The following is a 19647-nucleotide window of genomic DNA, read 5'->3' as shown; positions in this document are numbered from 1 at the left end:
CAATGGGTTTTTGTTCTAGGATGCTATAATGATGATTCTTGTAGTTTAATTTGATCAATTTTGTGGTTTTTGAAAAATTGGAAATTCTAGGGTTTGAAATTGTTCCGATTTGGGGATTTTGTCTAATTGGGTTAAATTGATGAAATTGGCTTGTCAAATTGATGTATTTGGTCATTATTTTTTGAATTCTATCATGTGTAATGATCAATTCGTCAATATTTTTCAAATTGATCAAGTGGTTTTCCAAATTTTTGGGGTTTTTGTGTTAATACCTCAATGTTCAAGCCAATTTTGTGACTTTGAACCTTTTGGACTTAATTGCATTGCATTAGAACATGCATCATACCATTTAAATTTGTCAAGCATCATATAGATTTTAATTCTATATATATTTTTTTTGCTAACTTGCAGTCTGCCCTTGGTTTTGTGTTTTGTTCTTTTGCTTTGTGTTTTGGTCCTTATCTTAGCACCATGCCTAGGAAAACTAGAGCCAATAGGACCCCTTCCACTTCCTCAGTGTCTCCCTCTAGAGTTGAGGAGTTTAGGAATGATAAGTGTCAAGAGGCCTTTGAGACTTTAAACCATTAGTGTAAGATTTGGGCTGAGCGTGCTGTTGTCTTAGATGAGTTTGATCCAACCATTAGGGCCAATTTTGAGTCTAGAGGTTGGTTGCCTCTCTTAGAGATAGATCATCCACCCCCGATCGCCCTGATTAGAGAGTTCTTCTCGAACCTCTCTTGCCACGTCTATGATTCCAACACCCTTGTTAGGAGTTGGATACGAGGTGTTGAGTTCACCATTACCCCTAGGGTAGTAGCTGAGGCTCTTGGGGTTCCGGTTGTTCGAGAGCATGACTATCCCTATGATGAGTCACCCTCATTAGATGTAGTCATGTCATACATCACTGGGTCATCTATCCAGTGGGGTTCTGATTCTCGAATCACGTCCGCTGAGCTTACCGAGACTGTCTATCTTTTCTTTAGGATAGCGTGTCATTCGTTGTGGCCTATTTCTCACTTCCACACCATCCCTTTAGAGTGATGTGTGTTTTTGTATGCCTTTGTTTCTAGAGCGTCTATCAGTTTTCCTTACTTGTTCCTTCGTTCTTTGAATGAGGTTCATAGGAGTTCTACCGTAGGGCATGCGCTGATTCATCTTATTTTCATTCATAGGATTTTGCTCTTTTTAGGTTTAGATGGTTTTTCGTCTAGAAAGCCTGTTCATGTTGTTGCTCCCATAGGTGCCACCTTTCTTCGTCAGAGGTCTGCACACTTGAGAGTTGCTCCTTCTCATCCTAGAGGTGCATCATCTAGTGGTGTTCCCCCTCCTCCCTCTTCTATAAGTGTTGATGCTGCTGAGACATCAGGTGCTGCTGCTGATGATGATGTTCCGCCATCGACTGCTTTGGATGATTCAGACATTCGTAACACATTGGATCATGTCTTAATTGTTCAGACGGCTCATGGACAGATTTTGGTGGACATGCTCGATGAGATCCGTGCCTTGCGTGTGGAGTTGGCGCAGTTTAGACCACCTCCCTTTTGATGATGGATTCTGTTTGCCCTTTGGCATTCCGTCACAAAAAGGGGGAGTACTTTGATGAGTTTTTGCTTTCAAGGGGAGTTTTATTTATGTTGGTTAGAGCTTGTGGAGTTTAGATTGTATCTAGGTGCTTCACTTTGTACTTTACATTTTTAGCTCTTGCCATGTTTTTGATGGGTTATTCATGTTAGAGGGAGTTTTATGTTTTGTTGGTACTTTATATGTTTCTTGTTTCAAATTGCTTATTGATTTATATTTATGAGTTATTCATTGATATTTGTCTTTATTTGTGTGTTGTTTGAAATCAAGAAGTTATTTTGTTTACTTGTATTGTTTCCACACATGCGGTTATGCATTTTGTTTAGTATTTCAGGAAATATACAGTTGATTCAATTGAGCTACTGTCTACACTTGCAACTGATGGATAGTAGTTAGAATTGAATTTGTTTTATGAGCATTATTTTGTAAAGGGCTTTTTATTTTGTAAACTTTGAGTTTCTAGTTGTGTTTTGTCACGGATTGTCAAAGGGGGAGTTTGTTAGGTTCTAAAGTCTTAGGATTTTATGTATTTAGAACTCTAATTTGTATTGTTGGCAAACCGTGATCAAAATAATGTTTTAGAAGTGTTTTAGTCTAGCTCAAAGTTGTGATTTTATGTAAAGTTGGAATCGAGTTAAAGCAGAAAGCATTGTGCCTTTCGGCCTGGCTTGATCGATCGAAAGACAGGCTCGATCGATCGAAGCTCGGGCAGAATGATTTTCTGTAGATTTGTCCAACTCAGCCTTAAGTGTTTTAAAACGTTTTTAGGGTTTCTTATTTGTCCTAAGTATAAAAGGCAAAGCCTAGCCACGTTTTAGTGTTGCTCATAATTGCGGTTTGTGTAAATCTCTTGTGAAATCTAAAGGAGTTTTCCTTTACACAAACTTAGAGTTTTCAAGGAGAAGATTTATCTACGCCTTGATGATCAATTCAGTTGCTGCCATTGAAGGTTAAAGAAAACACAAGTGGGTGTGCTTGTATCTGGTGGTGAATCCAAGAAAGAAGGAGTCCGTGGATTCGGAGCTTGCACGTGGTTGTGTCAGTAAGTTCTACTGGTGGGTAGCAATAAGAAGTCGAGCGTGGGGGCTTGTAAGTCTTATTGTATGAACTTCGATTCTTTCAAGATAGTGGATTCAATTTTACCTTGAGGACAGCTAGGTCAAATCCTCCCTAGGTTTTTTACCGGTTTGGTTTTCTGGGTGATCATATCTTGTGTTATTTATTTTCTGCTACTTTGCATGATTTGATCTTTTATATTGTGATAACCTAGACTTGTTTAATTGGACTAAATAACAACTTGGCTAATTACCTAGGTTAAATCAATTGTTTAAGGGGTCTAAAAACTATCAGTGAACACAAACTTGGCTAGATATAGATCTTAGAGTCTATAGGTATTATTAGGCAATGCTCAAGATGATTCAAGTTAAGATTCAAGAACATACAAGTTGCAGGAAGAAGATTTCATAATCTGTCTGGTTTGATCAATCAAAAGACAAACTCGATTGATCGAAAGTCGTATCTGCAGAATTTTAGTTAAACCCAAATAGCAGTTCAAGCCCATTAAGGATTAGGGTTTCTAATTTACTTCTCCCAGTATATAAAGGAAACCCTATGCACGTTTTTATAAGGCTTTTCAGAGAGAAAAGAGAGTGCCTCTTTTGTATTTAGAGTTTTGTTCCTAAAAAGCTCTCTCATATCTTCTATCGGTGTTATTACTTGAAGAATCTCAAGATCCGATATTGTAGAAGTTGCTGCCTTCTCTAGTCATCAAAGGTGCTGATGATCTAAACCTTCAAGGGTAGTCTTGGAGTCACAAACAGGAGAATTTGTGTTGCTAAACCTTTTAGTGGGATCTCAAACTCACAAACGTGGGTGTTTATGTTTTGCAAAGGTCAAAAAGAGAAGGAGTCCGTGGTCTCGGAGCTTGCTCGTGGTCGTGTCAGTAAATTTCTACTGGTGGGTAGCAATAGGATGTTAGTGGTCTAAGTTCTATTGTAAAATTTCGATTCTTTCTAGTGGATTTGCTTTTTACCTTTAGGATAGTTAGGTTAAATCATTCCCAGGTTTTTTTCCGGTATGGTTTCCTGGGTTATCATATCGTTGTGTTTTTTTTTTTTTTTTTTTTTTTTTTTTTTTTTTTTTTTCGCTGCTATACATTGATATGATATATTTGTGTTAACCTAGATTTGTTAATTTGACTAGTAATCACTTGGCTAATTACCTAGGTTAATCCAATTGTGGTTTTAAGGGGTCTAAAAACTACCAAGTGTTATTAGAGCAGGTAGCTCTTTTGTTTTAGATCTTTTGATGTAAGAGCTAATCCCGAACCCTTGTTGTCATAGATAATTTGAAGTGTCTTTCTGATCATGTTTCTACTTATGGTTCTATTGATTTTATTGATGTCTATGAAACTCTTCGTAAGGAATTATTGAAATCTATGAAAATTGCTAAGAAATTCAAGGAAGAGTTAAAATTGGCTAATCTTGAAAAAGAGGAATTGGTTGTTAGATTAGATGAATCTAATAAAAAGAATGAATTTTTGAGAAATAAAATTTCCTCTCAAGATGAGAAGATGAAAAGCTTGGAACAAGAGTTAGTTGAATCTAAAACTAAAATTGAAAATTTGACTAGTACCAAGCCTACTGTTGATAACAGAAGTGTTTCTGTTTCTTTTAAGCCTAAAACAGAGAAAGTTTATATCCCTCCTTTTAAGAGGAATAATAAAGAAAAGACTTATTTTGCTAGGTTAGACAAAGGTAAAAGTTCTGATATAGACACTGAAGTTTCTAAACCTAAGTCTAAACTTACTATTAGAGAGCATAATAAATTTGTTTTTGTGCCTACCTGTCACCTTTGTGATGTTGTAAGGTTGAATTTATTCAACCATCTAATTGGCTTTATTCCGTGCCAAATTTGCTTGTAATTCAGCATTTAGTAACCCTGTATTTAGGTGGGATTGTTGTAAGGGTAGTGAGTGAGATAGAGTGAAGATTGCTCAAGAGTGTGCAAGAAAACAGAGTGTCGCGGCTGGGACTCGCGGGTGGACTCGCGGCTGCAAGTCGCCAGAAGCTGCACACGTGCCAAGCATGCTGGAAGATGAACAGTCATGCTAGCTGGAGCACTACAGGACAAAACAGGACAACTGGCCATACGGTTAACTCACGACTGGATCTCGCGACTTGGTCAAGCCGCGAGCCACCCCTGTTTTGGAAAAACCTGACGTTTCACATTCCTCTTCACTCCAGTATAAATACCCTTTTAACCCACGATTGAAAGAGAGCTTCCAGAGAGAATTTTGAGAGAGAAACCCTAAAGAAAAACTAGATTGTTTCACCCACAATCTCTACCTTAGAGTCTCATCAAATTCCCTCACTCTCTTCCTCTCCATTGTCAAATCCTTGAGAGGCATTATACCAAACCTGGTTCTCACCATTATCATCTCTGTGAGACAGTCGTTTGGAGTTCTGGGAAGCAGTTAGGAAGGAGCCAATCTTCATTGGTTGATGCTACGGTGTAGTAGCGGAATCCGGGAAGCTAGAAAAGAAAAAGGTTCGGCGCAACCTCGTTGGAGCAAGAAGCTTGGAGGGCTTAGGTGCATTGGGTAGATTAGGCTTGGAGGGTCTATTGCTGTCCTTGTATCCCAACTGTATTTTCTAGTGGATTGATTACCGCTTGGAGGGCGGCGGAGAGGTTTTTCGCCGAGGTCTTCGGTTTCCTCTTCGATAACACATCGGGTGTTATCTGTGTGTTTGTATCTTCCTTCCTCTCTATCTCTGCCTTTACATTATCTGCTGTGGTTTTATTTTGTATTGGCTTAGATAGTTGTTTTACCAATTTCATATTATAGCATGTGTTAAGTTTCCGCACACTAGTTGTTTGACATATTGCTTGAGTTGGTTAAGTTATTTTTGGGGGTCTAAATGTTCAAAAGTGTTTTTGTACACGTTTTTGAACTTTCAATTGGTATCAGAGCGGGTACACTGCTGTTTGGTTTCATTACCATTTGTGTGATCCTTGACTCCCTTTTTGAGATGGATAGGTCTCAATCCCTTAATGCACCTCCATATTTTGATGGAAGTAATTATGCGTTTTGGAAGGTTCGTATGAGAGCTTTTCTATGCTCTATTGATGAATCCGTGTGGGATGCTGTTGAGATTGGTTGGACCAAACCCGAGGCAGCCAAATCCACATGGGATAAGGCAGCACTTGCTGCATCTAATGCTAACAGTAAAGCACTAAATGCTATTTTCTGTGGTGTCTCCAGATGAATTTCACAGGATTTCTCACATTACCATTGCCAAAGATGCATGGGAGATTCTGGAAACAACTTATGAAGGCACGAAGAAAGTGAAAGATACCAAGTTACAAATGCTGACCACTCGGTTTGAGGAGCTCAAGATGAGTGAGGATGAGTCTTTCGACTCTTTCTATGGGAAGCTAAATGAAGTGGTTGTCAGTAAGTTTAACTTGGGGGAGAAAATGGAGGACTCAAAGATTGTAAGGAAGATTCTTCGATCATTGCCGGAAAGTTTTCGTGCTAAAGTGACAGCCATTGAAGAGAGCAAGGATCTTGATGACATCAAGGTACAGGAGCTGGTTGGTTCTCTACAGACTTATGAGATGTCACTGCCCAATCAACGGAAGAGTAAATCCCTTGCTCTAAAGACCATTAATGAGAAGGTGGAAGATCAAGGCTTATCGGGAGAAGATATGGTGGACAAGGATGTAGCCTATCTTGTTAAAAATTTCAGAAAGTTTTTGAAATTCAAAAACAATGGAAAATTTGATGATAAGAGAAAATTCCAAAATTCTGGAAGGGAGAAGAGGGATTTCAAAAGGAAAGATGGAAAAGAATCCCAATCCACACAAGGTGTCACTTGTTTTGAATGCAACGGGCATGGACACTTTAAGAAGGAATGTCCTAATTATTTGAAATCGAAAGGCAAGGTGTATGCCACGACCTTGAGTGACTCAGATTCGTCTGACTCAGAATCTGAAGAAAGCTGTGATGGAGAGGGGAACTATTCAGCTTTCATGACTATTGCTCATGTTGAGTCGTCGGATGAGTTAAATTTGCTTGTACAAGACCTTGGAGAACATAGTGATGATGAATCACTAGGAATTGTTGAAGAATCAGAAGCTGAAGAAGAAGAAAGCACAACAACTCTTCAAGAAAATTACAACTCACTCTTGGAGAAGTCGGGTGAATACACAAGGGTAGCCAAGGCTGCTGTAAGAAAAATGAAGAAGGCTGAGGAGGACTACAAAAGTCTCCTAATCCGGTATAGGGAGGCCAAATGCGAGATTGAAACACTGAATGGTGAGCTGTCCGAAGCTTACACTAAAGTGAGATTTCTTGAGAATGAGGTTGTGCAAGCAAATGCAAAAATAGAGAGGGTCACCACCAAGAAGCTAGATGATGTTATATCTTCTCAAAAGAGCTTTTCAGACAAATCCGGACTGGGATATACCGGAGGAAGTAGTTCAACTGGAAATGTCACTAAAGAAGTGAAGTTTGTAAAGGCCAAAGATCCAGTTGTAGCTGACCCTACTGGTGTGAAGCTCGAGGTGGAGGAGAAGAAGAATGTGGTGGACCAACGGATGCTGAATTATCGTAATCAGTCTGTGGGCAGGTCTGAATCTCGTGCCAAGTCACATCCACGACCACAAAGAGGTCCTAGAGGAATGTATGTGTGCCATTATTGCGGACTTCAAGGGCACACTCGACCAAATTGCCAAAAGCTGAGAGCAAAGAACAGTGCAACTCCTCAAAGGTCAGGAGGACCAAGAATTGATAGGAGAACTTGGGCAGGTGATCAACCTAGAGAGCAAAATGGAGATCCCGGAATGATGAACGTGATGAAGATGATTGGTGCATTCACCAACTGCTTGGAAAGCTTCTCACGAAGGTTTGAAAGCCCTAACTCCCGTACCCAATCCTTTAAGGAAATCACCCCAAACGCAAGTGACGTGTGGGTGAAAAGGGGTACTCATGTATAAGCATTACAACATGTCCATGCATTAATACTTCCTATGCTTTGTGACTATGTTTGTTTGGTATGCTTGTTGTTTTTGATTTTGGTTGTTTGTTTGTCTTCTTGTGAATATCTCTTAATTTTTGTTTTATCAATCTTTTTGTTTCTTGTGTCAAAAATCCAAAAATCACATAAAAATTAGAAAATCAAAAAGCTTGATTGACTTTGTTGGGTTTTGTCTCAAAACTTGTTTTACCTTGTACCTTTGTGCTAATGGCTTTGTGCATTTCCGAGCATTGCTTGTTTTCATGCACTTATATCACTGTGGGAAAAATCTTGAAATCTATGTGATTGTTGTAAATAGATCTTCAAACTTGTCATGAATGATTAGTGAATGGTTATGTTGATCTTGAGACATGCATAGACTTGTGTCTATATATCTTCCCACTTTTTATTTTTGTTATGCTAAAAAGAGCTCACCAAATGTAAATCTCCAAATGAAAAGAGATATTGAGCTGCAAAAGCCTGTCGCACATTCTAGTATTTGACTAGGAAAAAGGGTAAGCGACCTTATATTAAAAGTGATATTTCATTCAAAAAGGCCAAAGGCCTGTTCTTCAAAGAGAAATGTTATATATCCCTCTCACAATGAGAGATGATTGCCTCAAAAGATCAAAAAGATCAAATGTTATGATTGTTAGTGGAGTCAAATGAAAAGCTCCAAGTTATGTTATCAAGTTGTGTGGGAGGTCATATGTACATATTTCTATAATTGAGATTGGTCACATGATCTAGTGCTAACTGTGTATGACTTGGTTGAATTGATCATTGAAGCTTCACATTAGACAAAGGACTATCTCATTGTTGATATCCACACACAACAAACAAGTTTATGTTCAATAAATGCCATATTCATTTGTGTGATTGTACTTGATAAAATGTGTTTTCACATGCTCAATCTTTGTTAATTCAAGCACAAAAAGATTTTTGAGTGTTTTAGGTGTTTTTGGAAAGTATTTTGTTGGAAAAATCTGAAAATTTCAAAAATACAGTTTTGCCCTGTTTTGGCGGCTCAGTCGCGGGTATGTCAAGTCGCGAGCCTCAGTCGCATCTTCGCTGGTCATTTTTGGCGACTTGTTCGCGAGTGGAAGGTCCAGTCGCGAGGTTCACTCAGAGATTTTCACGGCTCAGCTCGCGACTCACTCGCAGGTAGACCTTCCAGTCGCGAAAAACACTTAGAAAAAATTTTCAAATTTTTGGTCTTGAGTGCTTTGGCGGCTTGATCTGGCGACTGTGTGGCGACTTAATCCAGTCGTGAAAATCGCGTGTTTTGCAGAAACAGGAGCAGTTTTTAAACCTCTTTCAGTTTTCCCTCGAACTTTTGTAAACTGTTCATCTTCTCTTTAAACTGCTTTTCCATTCCAAACACTTCGTGAATCCATTTTTCAAACCCCTTTGGTGCTTCGTTTCTTATCCAAATCATCAAGAAAAGGTATGGGTTTTGCTTTCTCAATCTCATTTTCTTTTTCCTGCATATTTCTGTTACTGTTTGGTCTGGTATTGTATTCGTTATACTTATCTCTTTGTGTAATGGGTATGGAGTGTCGTGTTTGCTTTTGTACTCACCTGTTTTCATGCTGAGCAGTCACAATGTGTTTTTCATTGTTCTGATTTTTGCTTATTATTGAATCTGAGAATCGTTTCTGAAATGGGTTTGGTGTCTATGTGACTTACTCGTTACACTTGCCTGAATATTGATGTTGGTGTTTGGTTTTGGTTACTGAGTTGATATGATAACATAATGTATGATTCTCAACCACGTGCTCCAGTGTGGATGTTTGGTTCCTTCTTGATTGAAATATTTTCCCCATGTTCATGTCTCTGATGGAGTGATTTATGCTATCTGGTCTAAATGTTCAAATGCTGTATCTTATTGCATATCATGGTCATGTTAACCTGTCTCAATGTCAGTTTTGTCAGTTGTGATGTCTATCTTTGTCTTGGTGCACTTTCACCAAGTTTGATGCACGTATTAGTTTGTGCTTCTGTGTATTGTTGGTAGTTTTGGTTGGGTCTGCACTATCTTCAGTATGGGTTTATATATTGAAATATTATTTACACTGAATCTTGTTGACAATCTTTTGTGGGGTATTGTTGCTTGGTTCTTTTCTGTTGGTCTGTTCTCTTGCAGATGTCTCGTCGATCTACCAGGGGTAAAGACATTGTTGCTGACGAACCAGCAACCCCAGTTGCTAAAAGGACTCGTCTATCATCTCAAGCATCTCAAGATCCCAATGAGGATAGATTCAGAGTTCCCCTTAACTCACACGCCTACTCAAATGTGTTTGACAAGTCAACAACTATAGTGGAGCGGGTAGTAGAGTTCAACACCTTAGGGACTACTTTCATCCCTCGAATCTTTGAGAAACGAGACTGGGCAAACTTGTTCGGAAACTTTGATGATCCAATGGATGAGCTGGTCAAAGAATGCTTCTCCAATGCATCTGATCTTGGACCTATCCTCGTTTTCTGGGTCAGAGGAACAGAGTTTAGTGTTACCCCAGACTCCATCGCAAATCTTCTCGACATCACCAGACCTCAGAATGTGAATTTAACTCCCTATGATGAACGAAATCCAGAGGTTGGAGAAATTTTACAAATCCTAGGACACGATCATGAGGTATCCAGTGCAGGAACTTCCATCAGCACCGTAAAATTTGCACCTGAGCTGACCACACTGAAGTTGATCATGTTCACCAATCTCTACCCACTGTCCAACACTACATTCATCAATCTTGGGAGAGCTATATTTCTGTGTGATCTCATTACCGGAGCCCCCATTGATATATGTGCTCACATCTACTACAACTTGAGGAAGACCGCGTGTCGATCTACAGCTCGAGGAATCATTCCATTTTGCAGTCTCGTCATGAAACTTATTCTTAGTGCAGGCATTACTCCTCCTGCAGATGGTAAAATGTTGACTCGTCAACGTCCCATTTCTTTGTTCACTCTTCAAGCGAGCAGAAGTCACTCCTCCAAATCACCAAGAAGTGCTCACATCTCTCCGGTTACTTCATTTGCCCTTGACTCAGAGACACTTGCACATACCACATCTGCATCTCGTGCTGTTCCTGAAGCTTCACCGGCTGGTATTCCGCAAGCACAAACTGCTTTTCATACTGACAGAGTTGGCAGTGTACTTGAGCATATTCAGAAACGCGTTGATGAGCTTGTGGCATTTCTCTACTCCACAAACAACCATGTCCAAATGCGCCTCGAGACTATGGAGAATCAGCTAGATGAGATTCAACGAAAGTTGGACGAGAGTCTTTAGCTATTCGTGACAAAAAAGGGAAGAGCATTCAGTAAGGGGGAGAAAAGTTCAAAGGGAAGTGTGCATAGTGATAGGGGGAGTACACACATACTTTTGTCATACTTTTGTTTTTAGTCTTATCTTCTAAACTTATGGTTTTTATGGTTTTGATACACTGTGTTTTGGTGTATAGCTGTGTCTAACTCATTTCATATACTCTTGGTTTAAACTTTAATATATGTTGATGATGTTATTCAGGTGTTTGTTGGTTTGTACCCATGTGCTTTTGTAAGCTTTTAGGGTTATTGTTTTATGCATAGTTTATAGGCTTTATGGTATGTACCTTGCTTAAGTGCAGCCTTTATGCTATGTTGAAATCAGTACTTTAATCTAAATGTTCTGCATTTTGGTTTATGTACTGTCACTCTTGTGCCCTTGTAGGATTGTTCCTAGATGCATATGCCTTGTGTGCTATGCATTGGTTGAGTGTTGAGCATACAAGTGTCTTGCATTGTGCTTGTTAACTTGTATGTCCTTGTGTTCATTCCAAGTGTGAATGAGCACTGTGATCACTACCTTGTGGTGTTCACTTGGTTGATCAAGCCATGGTTTGTTTATTAACTCCATCTTTGCTTGATCTCATATTGACTGTTTCATATGCATTTATAATTTTCTGCTTACAATGATCATGGTGTATTGTTGTGTTTCAGGAGTTTATGTTCATATGATTCAAGTGCTTCACAGCTTCTAGAGTTAGGTGTGAGTGAGTTTTGTTCAACTGTTCCCAACTCACATGTTAAGTCTAGAGTCTGTTTTAGGGTTTTGTCACGGAATAGCCAAAGGGGGAGATTGTAAGGTTGAATTTATTCAACCATCTAATTGGCTTTATTCCGTGCCAAATTTGCTTGTAATTCAGCATTTAGTAACCCTGTATTTAGGTGGGATTGTTGTAAGGGTAGTGAGTGAGATAGAGTGAAGATTGCTCAAGAGTGTGCAAGAAAACAGAGTGTCGCGGCTGAGACTCGCGGGTGGACTCGCGGCTGCAAGTCGCCAGAAGCTGCACACGTGCCAAGCATGCTGGAAGATGAACAGTCATGCTAGCTGGAGCACTACAGGACAAAACAGGACAACTGGCCATACGGTTAACTCGCGACTGGATCTCGCGACTTGGTCAAGCCGTGAGGTCAAGCCGCGAGCCACCCCTGTTTTGGAAAAACCTGACGTTTCACATTCCTCTTCACTCCAGTATAAATACCCTTTTAACCCACGATTGAAAGAGAGCTTCCAGAGAGAATTTTGAGAGAGAAACCCTAAAGAAAAACCAAATTGTTTCACCCACAATCTCTACCTTAAAGTCTCATCAAATTCCCTCACTCTCTTCCTCTCCATTGTCAAATCCTTGAGAGGCATTATACCAAACCTGGTTCTCACCATTATCATCTCTGTGAGACAGTCGTTTGGAGTTCTGGGAAGCAGTTAGGAAGGAGCCAATCTTCATTGGTTGATGCTACGGTGTAGTAGCGGAATCCGGGAAACTAGAAAAGAAAAAGGTTCGGCGCAACCTCGTTGGAGCAAGAAGCTTGGAGGGCTTAGGTGCATTGGGTAGATTAGGCTTGGAGGGTCTATTGCTGTCCTTGTATCCCAACTGTATTTTCTAGTGGATTGATTACCGCTTGGAGGGCGGCGGAGAGGTTTTTCGCCGAGGTCTTCGGTTTCCTCTTCGATAACACATCGGGTGTTATCTGTGTGTTTGCATCTTCCTTCCTCTCTATCTCTGCCTTTACATTATCTGCTGTGGTTTTATTTTGTATTGGCTTAGATAGTTGTTTTACCAATTTCATATTATAGCATGTGTTAAGTTTCCGCACACTAGTTGTTTGACATATTGCTTGAGTTGGTTAAGTTATTTTTGGGGGTCTAAACGTTCAAAAGTGTTTTTGTACACGTTTTTGAACTTTCAGATGTTGTTGGTCATATTAGAGCAAATTGTTCTTTGATGAGGCAAAAACCAAAAACTGAGACTAGATTTGCTTTTAGGAATACTAATGTTCCTAAATTTGTTCCTGTTTGTCACTTTTATGGTGTCTCCGGTCACATTCGTCCTAATTGTCATAAATTGAAATTTAAGCTTTTAGTGTTTCAATGTAGGATACGTGATGATAGTTCTTCTGCCATAACTTCATATAAATTATTTCATATTATTTTGAAAAATTTAAGCTTGTTGGCTTGTGAAAGGAATTTGTAGGATTTCAGTCTTTCTCAGAAGATTGGTGTAATCCCTTAAATACACTCTGCTTCACATGGATTTTCACCTACAAAGCCGAAGACTCGTGCTAAATGGGTGAGAAAAAATTCTCTAAAGTGAGTGTTGCTAACTTGTCCCTGATTTAATTCTTTCAATTGTTTGTGGATATGTCTTGTTTTTGTTTTTGGTTGTTTTGTTTTTTAGGTTTTTTTTTTTATTAAAAAAAATCCAAAAACATTGAAAATTTTTCAAAAAGACAAAAATATTTTATTTTGTGTCTTGTTTTATTTTTCTTGAGGATTACATGAATTATGATATTTCTCTCTTGATTTAGAACATGCTTGACATTGTGGAGAAACTTGAATAGTATGTGTTATATAAGTGCTAAGCTTTTTCTGATTTTGTGTGAGTATGTACTAGTTTGTACATGTACTTAAGGGTTAATTAAGAAATTGTTATTTCTTGTTTGTGTACCCTCTATAGCTTAGTTAAGCATTGTCATGCATTGCATTTGCATTATTCATTTAGCATAACATGTGCTTTTTGTTTTTGGTCATAAATTTTTTTTAAACCAAAAAGATTTTTGTATTTCACATCTTGGATTTATAATCAAGGATTGGCCATATTATCTTTACATAACACGTTTATGTACCTTGTTTAGCTTGGATGAGTTTCTTTTATTGCACTTTACTAGTTTGAGCCTTGTAGTGCATGTTGTGTGGGAGATGTTTATAGTTTTTGATCACTTTGTCTTGATCTTGAAGTCACATGTCTTTGATTGTCGGCCTTGAACTTTTTGAGAAATGCATAAATAATCATCTCACCACTGTTTACTAGCCAATCATGAACACCTTAGTGCATATCATAAGATTTTGTGCTCGAGAAAGTGTAGCACATGCAAAAAAATAACATAAGGTGTAGCCTCGGTTTAAATATTAAAATTGGTGTATACATTATTGGACTTAATGTTAAATCAATCAAATAAAATTGGCGTGTACATTATCCCGGCTATTCTAATAAGTTTCTGCTCAAATAAAATTGGTGTGTATATTATGAGGCAAATCAAGAAACTTACATGATTGCAAGCTTGTTTTATAGGAGATATGAGAGTTATATGATGTAACTCTTTTGGTGATAGTCTCTTTCAAATTCTATGTGATGAATTTTGTTGAAATTATGATTGATTTCTATTTACATATCATCTCACATGTTTTTCAAGTTTTTGCTAGTTGCACACACCACACAAGTTACTCTTTACTAAACTTGGTACATTATATTGTGTGTGATCTTGTTGTGGCCATCCAAGATTAAAGTTCCTTGATTTTAATTCAAAATGTGTTTAAAGTTTGAGACTTGAGGTCAAATTGATTGAAAAATTTGTTTTTGGAAGATCTGGGTTGAATTCAAGTGCTTTTGAAAAACTTTTAATCTCATACTCATGCATTTCATTCATAAAACTATGTGCTTTGAGGAGTTTCTGCATTAAAATGCTTTGTTTTTCAAAAATCTGATTTTTCTAGATTTTCAATCGATCGAAACTGAAAATTTTTCAGTTTTTAAGTTTTTGACCAAATTTTTTTTATGCATCATTTATGTTTAGGATTCACATGCATTGCATTATTTTTTTGTATCCATCTTGCAGTTTTGCAGTCATATCTCTCATTGTGTTTACACATAACATGCATACACTTTGCTAAATTGGGTACTCAACTTGATTTAAAAATTGATTGATTAATTTTTGAGTTATGTACCTTTTAGTATATGCTATTTTTATTTGTGAACTGCAGAAATGTTTTTTCTTAAGAGATATGATGGATAATCAAGGTGCAAATATTTTCTCTACTCATGCAACTATTTATGGGTCACATAGTGTCATGTTTGCATTTATTGAAAGAGACAATATTTTTCTTCATGTGTATCCTCAACTTAATTTTTTTTAAAGTTAGGTTTGTGTGTTTTTATTTATCCCCACCTCCTAAATTTTCCCCAAAACTGTTTTTCCTATTTTTATAGGGGGAGAAGTTTGTTTTTAACCTTTGCTCTTCATAGGGGGAGTTGTCTCTTTTTTGTATAGAGTTGAATTGTTTTGTGTTCTCTTAATTCTCTATTTTCTCTTGACTTTTGTTGCGTATGTTGTCTGTTTACTCTTTTTATGAGTTGTCTTTGTCAATATGTGACAAAAAGGGGGAGATTTAGATGAAATGTGGGAATATGTGGGAATCCTGTTTGTTTTGTTTAGGGGGAGATAAAATTTTTTTCAAAGGGGGAGAATATAAAAACTTTTTGATGTATCTAACTTAGGGGGAGAGTTAGTTTACTTTTTTTTTTTTTTTGTGTGTTTCATATTATTGTTTATATCTCTTTCTTTCCACACATGCAGTGATGTGTTTGTTGAGTGTTTCAGGAAAGGCAGGTACATTCTGATCAAGACCTTCTACCTCTTATTGGCAACTTCTTGGTTAGGGAGTCTTAGATTGAGATTTGTGATGTAATTGAGAATTTTATTGTATTGGGTTGTTCTTGTATTTGAGCATTTCATTTTATATGAAAGTTTTGTCACGAATTGCCAAAGGGGGAGATTGTTAGGTTCTAAAAGTTTAGAACAATTGGCAAATCGTGAACACAAACTTGTCTAGATATAGATCTTAGAGTCTATAGGTATTATTAGACAATGCTCAAGGTGATTCAAGTCAAGATTCAAGAACATACAAGCTGCAGGAAGAAGATTTCATAATCTATCTGGTTCGATCAATTGAAAAATAGGCTCGATCGATCAAAAGTCGTATTTGTGGAATTTTAATTAAACCCAAACAGTAATTCAAGCCCATTAAGGATTAGGGTTTCTAATCTATTTCTCCCAGTATATAAAGGAAACCATAAGCACGTTTTTATAAGACTTTTTAGAGAGAAAAGAGAGTGCCTCTTTTGTATTTAGAGTTTTGCTCCTAAAAAGCTCTCTCATATCTTTTATCGGTGTTATTACTTGAAGAATCTCAAGATCCGATATTGTAGAAGTTGCTGCCTTCTCTAGTCATCAAAGGTGCTGATGATCTAAACCTTCAAGGGTAGTCTTGGAGTCACAAACAGGAGAATTTGTGTTGCTAAACCTTTGAGTGGGATCTCAAACTCACAAACGTGGGTGTTTGTGTTTTGCAAAGGTCAAAAAGAGAAGGAGTCCGTGGTCTCGGAACTTACTCGTGGTCGTGTCAGTAAATTTCTACTGGTGGGTAGCAATAGGATGTTAGTGGTCTAAGTCCTATTGTAAAATTTCAATTCTTTTTAGTGGATTTGCTTTTTACCTTTAGGATAGCTAGGTTAAATCCTTCCCAGGTTTTTTTCCGGTATGGTTTTCCTGGGTTATCATATCGTTGTGTTTTTTTTTTTTTTTTTTTTTTTTTTCACTGCTATACATTGATATGATATATTTGTGTTAACCTAGATTTGTTAATTTGACTAGTAATCACTTGGCTAATTACCTAGGTTAATCCGATTGTGGTTTTAAGGGGTCTAAAAACTACCAAGTGTTATTAGAGCAGGTAGCTCTTTTGTTTTAGATCTTTTGATGTAAGAGCTAATCCCGAACCCTTGTTGTCATAGATTATTTGAAGTGTCTTTCTGATCATGTGGTCATGTCAGTAAGTTTCTACTGGTGGATAGCAATAGGATGTTAGTGGTCTAAGTCCTATTGTAAAACTTCAATTCTTTCTAGTGGATTTGATTTTTACCTTGAGAATAGCTAGGTTAAATCCTCCCCGGGTTTTTTACTGGTTTGGTTTTCCTGGGCTATCATATCGTTATGTTTTTTTATTTTCCACTGCTATACATTGATATGATATATTTGTGTTAACCTAGATTTGTTAATTTGACTAAGTAATCACTTGGCAAATTACCTAGGTTAATCTGATTGTGGTTTTAAGGGGTCTAAAAACTATCACCCCTTTTTGGATTTAAAAATCATGATTTTTTTTTTTTTTTGGATTTTTATCATTGTTTTAACGCATTAATTGGGGTCAGACAAAATACAGTATCGACTGTCATAGAAAATAGTACAGCATAAATAAGCATGAAAAAAAATATGTATAATAATCATTAAAAAAAAAAAAAAAAACAAACTCATAAATAGTAAATTCCTAAGCAAAGGTATTACTGTTATTCTTAAATCACAAGTTAATTTTGTAATGAAAACAAAATATGAAGAGGGCAAAATATGAAGAGGATCTTATTTTCTTCTTCTCTTCATGTCACACCAAATGTACCTACAAGCCATATATGATCTGAAACTCTATGATTCATTGATAAAAATAAAGAATTATTCTATGAAGTAGTAAAATTTTAAAATAATGTAATTTAAATAGTAAAAGTTAAGATTGCATGGTGTAGTATATACACTCATGCTTTCCAACATTCCAAACCAAGAGTTGTCATCCTCTTCTTCATTCATTATATCTTCCATGGTGTGCTTTGAGAGTGTGTCTCTTCCATTATATGTGGTATATCAATGTTTGGGAATGTGATTATGTCCAACTTCCAAAACTTAGTATCAAAAAAAGTAGATTCATTGTGAGAATGACATTTTCTAATTTGATGGTGTCATTTTAATTTTTGTGGGTTACTAAAGAAAATTTTGTTAATTGGAATATCTAAATGAAGGTGTTACTCATATCCCAACATTATTGTAGATTGTGTAAGACAAAAAGAATGTTAAAGAGCATGAGAATGTCCAAAGAAGTTTGGGTTGAAGCCATCGATGCAGCCTATTTGTCCAATTGTTGTCCCACATAACGATTAAATGAGGGAAAAACCCACATTGGAAGCTTGGAGCAGAAAGAATCCTACAATTCTTGATCGAACAACTGAGATATAATAGGTATAGTTCATTAAATGTTGAATTTTATAATGCAATCGACTAACTTTTTATAGGGAGTCAAGTCATTTTTAATTTTAAAACATTTGTTTATTAGTTTTAGTTACCTCCCAAAGCAGGTAGGACCACCTTAATTAATGCAAAAGAGCACCTACTACAAAAACTAGATCTATAGCTATCTTTCTAAAATACCCAAAATCATTGCTATAGAGTATAGACCCATCTTGGCTATAATGGCCAAAAATACAATATTTATTCCAATCTACCCATAAATGCATACCGGTTTTAGATTCTTATATATATATATATATATATGTATGTATGTATGTATGTTTCTTTTTAGAGATAACTTCCTGCTAATCTCACAACCCGAACCCTTTTCCCCCCTAAACCTCCAAACACTTTGTGCATGGAAAAATGCCAATTCAGCTACAAGGCTTTTGGCTATGTATGTATATATTTGGTTTAGTGATTTAGAATATTTAGTGATCAAGGTTAAGTATGCATAATGTAATAACTATTTGTTACTACTATTATGTTATACCACCAAATAAAGTTTTACGGTTGAACTACAAATTTTATTGATTTTTAACATATAAGTCAAATTTTATATCTATATAATTTTAATTAGTTTTATCAACAAACTCAAAATTTTTTTTTTTGGGTATAATTTTAAAAATAAGAAACTTGAAATTTAAATATTTTGTACAAAACATATGAGATAATTATTGATATGTAATTATCCTATTGTTTTTATGATCTTTATTTTAATTTCATTCTATTTTCTCACTTTTCTTGTCCTAAACGTTTCTAGAGCAGGTAGTGTGAAAGAACAAATATGATGATAAACGGCCATTGCCCAAGAGTCACTAGGCTACTAGGTGATGACATTGAGTCAAAGATGGATAACTGTAAAGTGTAAACAATGATAAATGATTAACATAAAGAAATCTTAGATAATCTTTCAAAGTGATTCTGATTTGTTTTTAAGATATTTGACCAAGTGTTTGCTTCGAGCTGAAAATTCTTTGATTATTTAGCGGAGAAGTTGGGTCGATTTGAACATTTTTGCAACAATCTTCATGCTACCTTACGTTTGAAAAAGTAAACCAATTGTTTCTTTCTCTAGAAATACATGGAATGAGAAATTTAAACTGAAAAAGCCAAGGGTAAAATATTTGTATAGCACAAGAAACTTACTGAACGTATTTTCCACATATAGAACAATATGATATATATATATATATCTATATATGATATTGATTCTCCAAAAAAGAGTAAAAAAACAATATGATATTTTTTACATATAGAATAATATGAAATTGTTAGGAAATTTGATTGTTAGTGAATAATTTTGAGCTTTAATTGTGTTGAATTTCTATTAGCTCAATATTTTGGAACCTTCCTAAAGATGGGAAAAGAATGTAAAAACCACACATGTTTTTTCCTTTTAAAAAAAATTGTTGTTATCATTCTACAATTTTTTAAAAAATTTTGACACCTTTTGTTTCTTTAATGGAGGCCTTAAAACCTTTTTAAAAAATTAGGACAAGGGGAGGCCTAAGTTGCCTAGGCCTTGAACTAGCTAAGTTAAGTCCAAGCTTAAGTTTTGACTCAACTTTTAACTAAGGCTGTGTTTGATTTAGCTGTAAAGAAATTTGGGAAT

Source organism: Quercus robur, chromosome 3, assembly GCF_932294415.1.
Source record: "Quercus robur chromosome 3, dhQueRobu3.1, whole genome shotgun sequence".
In the NCBI taxonomy this organism is placed as follows: Eukaryota; Viridiplantae; Streptophyta; class Magnoliopsida; order Fagales; family Fagaceae; genus Quercus; species Quercus robur.
This window is presented reverse-complemented; position numbering follows the sequence as displayed.